The sequence below is a fragment of the Apium graveolens genome, chromosome 5 (genome assembly GCF_009905375.1).
Source record: "Apium graveolens cultivar Ventura chromosome 5, ASM990537v1, whole genome shotgun sequence".
NCBI lineage: Eukaryota > Viridiplantae > Streptophyta > Magnoliopsida > Apiales > Apiaceae > Apium > Apium graveolens.
In genome coordinates, this window is record NC_133651.1 from 282,873,327 (window position 1) to 282,880,588 (window position 7,262).

The 7,262-nt window shown below is 37.0% G+C and overlaps 1 non-coding gene across 1 annotated transcript; it reads right to left on the reverse strand.

Moving 5' to 3' along the window:
• Positions 1-1,900: 1,900 nt before the first annotated feature.
• On the reverse strand, positions 1,901-2,006 carry LOC141663265 (small nucleolar RNA R71). Its single transcript, XR_012551343.1, has one exon. It is a non-coding gene; the product is annotated as a small nucleolar RNA R71 (small nucleolar RNA).
• Positions 2,007-7,262: the final 5,256 nt, after the last annotated feature.

Here is a 7,262-nt window from a genome sequence, read left to right on the forward strand (position 1 = left end):
GAATTGGACTTGGAATAGGAGACTTGGTGGGCAAGTCTCATAATTAGAATGGAATTTGGAGTCCTAGATAGTAGGAAACTGATTCCTTATCCTTTTAGGTCCCCTTGAGGCTAATCTGCAAGGATTTATATCCTTATCGGGACTCTTCTCAATAGCTGATTTTTCTCTTATTAATTAATTACGAAATTAATTAATAATATACTAAGTTTTTGGGCCTTCTTTGTTCCATCAGGCCTGACCTGGTCTATCAGGCCTGATCAACATGTTAACCTTTCTGGTCTGAATATCATACATCTTCTTATTGGGCCTTGCAGCCCAAACTGTAATATTTAATTATGTAATCAGGATTTATTTATCCCTATCACGGTCAAAGGTAACTTTTAATGCAACCAAAGTATATTATTTCTCATATAGAAATATAACGATTTCAAGTCTAAGGACCAATACATCATTATCACTGTGAGAATTACTTATGACACAATAGACATGTAGAATCTCACATTGGGTCTTTCAGTACCATGTATATAATACATGTGCCTGTGTTTTGACTTTAGTATCACTATACCTATGATCAATAATATGTGATCATCAGTCAACATTCACACTAGTCTTAATGCATTATTATTATCCCTTAATAATAATACTCGACTAGGGATCTTTAGGAATATCGATACTATTCTCATAATCTCATTTCTAAGTCACGTACTTAGAGATATAAAATTACATATCATATTCCAAGGACATTTATTAATCTAACATCTTATTGCAAAAAATAAAGATATAATAAATTACTAAAGAATAATCCATATAATCAGAATTAATAATCCAAATGTTTCATAATATAAACATAATAGTGTTGTCTCTAGGGCACAAACACTAACAATAACTTGTTCATTAAACCTTTATATTGTCAAATTCTATAGACATATAGGGTCTCAACATATTTGGTATCTATTCAGCTTCTATCTCTTTTTTGGATGTCTGGTATAGGGTATTCGTGCAATGAAAGTTGGCGTTTACTAGTTTCGTGTTATCTGATTAGTTGTCATCACCATCAGATGCTAAGGTTAAGAACAATGACTTTGACTGAAGTAGTAATGAAGTTAGAATCCCATGTTTATCTCATATATTTAATTCAATCACTTTTATTCTTAGTTAATTGCATGTTAGTTTAATCTTAGTTATAAACATCTCAACTTTTTATTGTCTTAGCATTGAGCGATAACCATACTATTGTTGCATAGGTGCATAATCTTAAGTTAACTAAAAAGAGTCTCTGTGGGAATGAATCTGATTTATATCTTATACTACTTGCGAACGCGTATACTTGCGTGTAATTTTAGCGCGTGTTTTCGCCTTAACAAGTTTTTGGCATCGCTGCCGGGGACTCGGTGTTAATTTTTAGTTTATGTGCTTGACATCAGTGGTCATTAAAGTTCATTGACTTGGACTCTCTGACTTACAAGGTTTACTTTAGTCGTGTATTTCAGGTACTCTAGTTTTCATTATAATGGGAGATCCAGCAGTAACAACGAAAGCTTTGATGGATTATTCTCAACTGAAAATCAATGAAATTCAATCTAGCATCGTCAGGCCAGCGATCGCAGCTAATACCTTTGAGATCAAACCTGGCATAATTCAGATGGTACAAAATTTAGTCCAGTTTGGGGGTTCACCAACGGAAGATCCAAATATGCACATTAGGGATTTCATCGAGATCCGCGACACTTTCAAGTTCAACAATGTTTCTGAAGATGCTATAAAGCTGAGGCTTTTCCCATTCTCTCTGAGGGATAACGCTAAGAGCTGGTTACACTCTCTACCAGCTGGTTCAATTACTACTTGGGAAGATTTTGCTCAGAAGTTTCTTACTAAATTCTTCCCTATGGCGAAACCTGCTGCACTCAGGAATGCTCTTACTCAATTTGCGTAGCAATCGGGAAAACTCTATGTGAAGCTTGGGAGAGCTACAAGGAGATGCTTAGGAAGTGTCCTCATCATGGCATGCCTGATTGGATGATTATCAATTATTTTAATAATGGGTTGGGAGCACAGTCTAGACCCATGCTTGATGTAGCATCAGGAGGAGCATTATGGGCAAAGAGCTATGAGGAAGCTTATGTTGGACTGATGGCTACTAATGAATATCAGTATCCAACCCAGAGATTACCACAGGGCAAGGTAGCAGGAGTTCTTGAAGAGGATAAAGCTACGGCTATCATTGCTCAACTAAAGGTGTTGTCTATGAAGATCGATTCTCTGGCTAACTATGGTGTTAATCAGATAACGAGTGTTTGTGAGTTGTATGCAGGTTCACATGCGATGGAGCAATACGCTATATCTAGTGAATCAGCTCAGTTTGTGAGCAACTTTCAGAGATCGCAGCAACTGGTTCCAGACACTTAACATCCTGACAACTGGAATCATCCTAACTTCAGATGGAGCAATAATCAGAATGTGATACAACAACCATTCTAGAAGTTTGGGAATAAGCAATTCAATCCTCCTAATTTTCAGCAGTAATTTGCACCAAGGCAACAGTTTCAGCCAATGAGAATGCAACAACAAACTCATGCAGGTGCAGGTCAATCTTCGAATGAAAAATCTAAATTGGAGGAGTTGAGGATTATGTGCAAAAACCAGGCTGATTCTATCAAGACTCTGGAGAACCAAATAGGGCAAATTGCTTACGCCTTATTGAATCGACCATCAAGAACGCTTTGTAGTAATACAGAAGCCAATCCAGGCAAGAGGTAAGTTAATGAACAGGTGAACGCCATCACCTTGAGATCCAAAAAGGTCGCAAGCCCCCAAATTCAACAAGACAAAGAGTATGAAAACTCTCTCCAGAATGCAGGTGTGTATGCACCCTTGCCAATTCCAGAAAATGAGATTGTAGCTGAAAAAGTGGTGCAGAAGGATGCCGAGGTGGAATCAAGGAAGAAAAATATGGAACACACTCCTCCTGAGGGTAATACAGGGGAGAAACAGGTCTATCCTCCAGCTCCTTTTCCTAAGAGGCTGCAGAAGTAGAAGTTGGATAAGCAATTTGCTAAGTTTCTGGAGGTGTTCAAGAAACTTCACATCAACATACCTTTTACTGAAGCTCTTGAACAGATGCCTAGCTATGCAAAGTTTATGAATGGTATTCTCCCAGAAAGTGAAGCTCGATGACTTAGAGACCGTTGCTCTTATGGAGGAATGCAGTGTTGTGCTGCAACATAAGTTACCTCCAAAGCTTAAAGATTCTGGAAGCTTCACTATCCTTTGTACTATGGAAAACTTGTCTTTCGGAAAGTGTTTGTGTGACTTGGGAGCTAGCATCAATCTGATGCCCTTGTCAGTTTTCAAGAAACTTGGACTACCTGATCCAAAACCTGTGAACATGTCTTTGCAGTTGGCTGATCGTTCCATCACTTATCTGCGAGGAGTAGTGGAGGATATCTTGGTTAAGGTGGATAAGCTCATCTTCCCTGCTGATTTTGTCATTCTAGACTTTGAGGAAGATAAGAAGATTTCCATTATCTTGGGAAGACCATTCTTGGCTACAGGCCGAACTATGATCGATGTGCAAAAAGGAGAGCTTACGATGAAGGTTCAAGATCAGACGGTCACTTTTAATGTGTTCAAGGAAATAAAGTTTCCCACAGATAAAGAGGAGTGCTTTAAAGTAGAGCGGATCGACTCTGTCGTGAATTCGGAGCTTGAGCAATTGCCAAAGTCAGATACCTTAGAGGTCCTTAATAGGGGAATTATTTATTGAAGATGAAGAAGGAGCAGAGCAACTGTAGGTTTTGAATACACTTCCGTGGAAGAGGAAGTTGGATATTCCATTTGATTCTCTTGGATTAGCAGAGCTGAAAATTTCTCAGGAGCGTCTCAAGCCATCTATTAAAGAAACTCCCACACTTGAGCTCAACCCACTGCCAGATCACTTGAGTTATGCATTTTTAGGTGCACCCCCTGACAATGGGTTGAAATATATCTATGATAATCTAAAGGGTGACCGACCGGTTCCTCCCGTGCTTACAGAGGGTCCCTCTTGTGCACCACAGACAGTTGATAGGTTTGGTCTTGGTGATGCACAGTATAGAAGGTTGATATAGTGTACTAAGGCCATGCATGACATCCACCGACATTTTGCTGAAGATTTAACACACGCTCTCGGTATTATTTTCCGAGACACTGGTGTCGAGGTTGATTGGCCACTTGATCCTCCACCCGAAGAGGGTGATCCTCCCGCTAACTAGGTATTCCTGAAATCCTTATTTTTAACTTCAATGAGGACATTGAAGATTTTAAGTTTGGGGGTGATAATGTAAGGATTAGTTTGTGTGTGTCCATATAGATTCATACAGATTCATGTTGCATGTTAATTATATTTCATTTATATTTTTGCATGATTGTTCATTGGAATCATTTTTGTTTGCATTTTTGTTCGTGTTATTATATGAGTCCATTTAGTTGCATTTGCATGCATATAACATGATCCCTTAGGTTGAGCTATTTCTGATTGATTGGTTGATGTTAATTTGAGGGTAGTGATGTCGAATAGAGGGATGTTTAAGTCTTAATGAATTTATTTGCATGCCCAGATTTTTTTCACAAAGTCTTATAGGATTGCTTTTGAGCTAGATCATGATCATATTTTTTATTTGTTGAGATTTAATCACTTGGTTATATTTAGAATTTATGATATTCTCTTAATGGCAAAAAGAACACTGAATTTGAATTTGGAGAAAAACTTGGATTTCATTGCTTATGAATAAGGCTAGGCGTCAAATGGCTAGTAGTCGGCTCATATTTTTATGAGTAGTCTAGGGTTGAATGAGATGGAGCGAAACACACTCATTCAGACATGTTGAAAGACAAAGAAGAAAAAAAAGGAAAAAAAAGAAAAGAGAAAAGAAAAGAAATAGTATATGTTTATGCATAATTGATCAAGAGTGAGCTCTTTAATACTCGAGCAATTAAGTTCCAGGGGACTTTGTGCCTAGTGACCTAAGGCTTTTGATAGTATGGGATCCCCTAACCTAACGCTCGCTACATGGATATTATTGCATAAGTCTTTTGGGACCTCATTCATTACACGGTCAAATAAGCATCTTTGTTATGTGTTCAATAATAGTATGAATCCTTGTATAACTCTAGTAAAATGAAGGTGTTGTGAGTCATTATGCGTTTAACGTATATTCTAGTTATAAACTTGTGATTGTTTTGATGATAGATAAGTTATGATTATTGATCTAGTATCGAGAGTATTTCTGTTAAGCATTCCACACACGCACGTTCTGGTTTGTGAGTTAATTTGTGAGATTTATTCGAACTCTGTTTTGAGTTATTGCATTCTTAGAGGCGTTGGCTTATTCATTTGGTTATGGTTATTCTGAGAGGATCGATTGCATTATCATTTAGTTGCATTCATGTAGTTGCGTTCAAGCATTAGGTTTGTTTTATAGTTTTTGAGTCTATTTATGCTTGAGGACAAGCATCGATTCAAGTTTGGGGATGTGATAAGTGGATTTTATATGTACTTGGAATGCTTCATTACAAGCTTAAGTTGGTGTTTTGGACTCAGGTTATTGGTATTTTTGATGTGTTTTTGTGCATTACAGGCATTAGTTGGATGATTAATTGAGCTTTTCAAGGTAATATGCTAAAAAGAGGTCAGAATCTGAAGCCAAGACCATTCTCATATTGAAGAGCATCTCGATAGCTTCACGTGGACTATTGGATCGTCGAATTCTGAAGAGCGGAGCGAAAGTTACAACAAAAATAAGAAGCCAGAAGAATCAAAGGGTCAGAAGCACGGTGCGCCCGCGCTGGAATGCGGGGTGGCCGCGCCAGAAGGTCAGAAATAGCACGCGCCTGCGCGCTAGGCGGGGCGGTTGTGCGGGTGGCTTAAGCTGGAATCCTGATTTGACTTGATTTACGAGAAATAAAGAGCCCTGCTGATCCAGAAGCCTATATATACCTATATTAATTCATTTTTAATAACAAGGAGACCAGGGAGAGCCATAAGAAGACCTAGAGAGCACGAGACGACTACGTAGAAGAAGACTTTTGTTTTCTTTAATTTATTTGATACTTGGATGCTTGCTTTTGATTTGTCTTTGAATCCAAATACTCTTATATTGTTTTATATCATGCTTTCATTAGGACACATGGTGACGATGAGTTCAGTTATGAACTAGTCGTTATCGTGGGGTTCTAACGGATTTACTTATGGATTTCAATAGTTAGTTTGTTTTGATATCTTGGTGTGTGGTGATTGATTGATATCCTAGTATTGGTTGTACTTATTCGTCTTATGTACGTAGCTAACATATTAGATAGCGTGTTAATCTCTATTGAAGCGAAAGTGAAATTAGAGGTTTAAAACTTGCCATGCTAGCATAGGTTCATGTATTTATTATGCATGATTCGTAGGTAATTTTAACCATCTTACTTGCCCTATGTAATCACGATAAATAACTTGTTCATTAAACCATTATGCAAAGTAAATTTTTACCTTTAAAGCTTATCTTCACTCAATTCTTAAGAAGAAAACCCTTTAAACTCTTTTTCTTTTACAAAAAATCGAACCAAAATCCAATCATCATCATGCAAGTCCAAAAATTATCTATTAACTAGCAATGATCAACATGCAAGCCTAAAAGTTAACTATTAACTAACAATGATCAACATGCAAGTTCAAGAATCAAACATAAACTCAAGTTCGAGCCACAACTCATCCATTCAAATTATTTAAAAGAAACACCGAACCAAAAATTGGATTTTTAAACCAAAACCCTTTGCAATACTCGAATCAAAATCAAACCCTCCTTTTTACTAGCAAAAATTCGAACCAACATCAAAACACAACAAAAAAATAGCACATAATTTAGTGCACTATACTCTCTTAAGATAACTGATGTAATAACCCAAAATTTTGGAATTTATGAGACACTGATGAATAGTAACTTTTGTTGATTATGCTGATTAAGGAAACTTATCAGATCACGCTATATAGGAGTACTGTTATGGAAATTCTAAGATCGTATTAGTATTACATAAAGTAAATGAGTGTATGTAAAGGTCGTTAGAATTCGGATCCGGATACTTTGATTTTTCCCGAAAATCCACCAGATACCGAAAGAATTGAGTATAAGGTAACATGATTAAAAGGATTTAAATTCAAGGATTATAAGAGAGGATAAAAAAAGGAATTTAAGATATTGAGAAAGGGTTAGGGGAATCCAAGTAATAAGATCCCGGATATG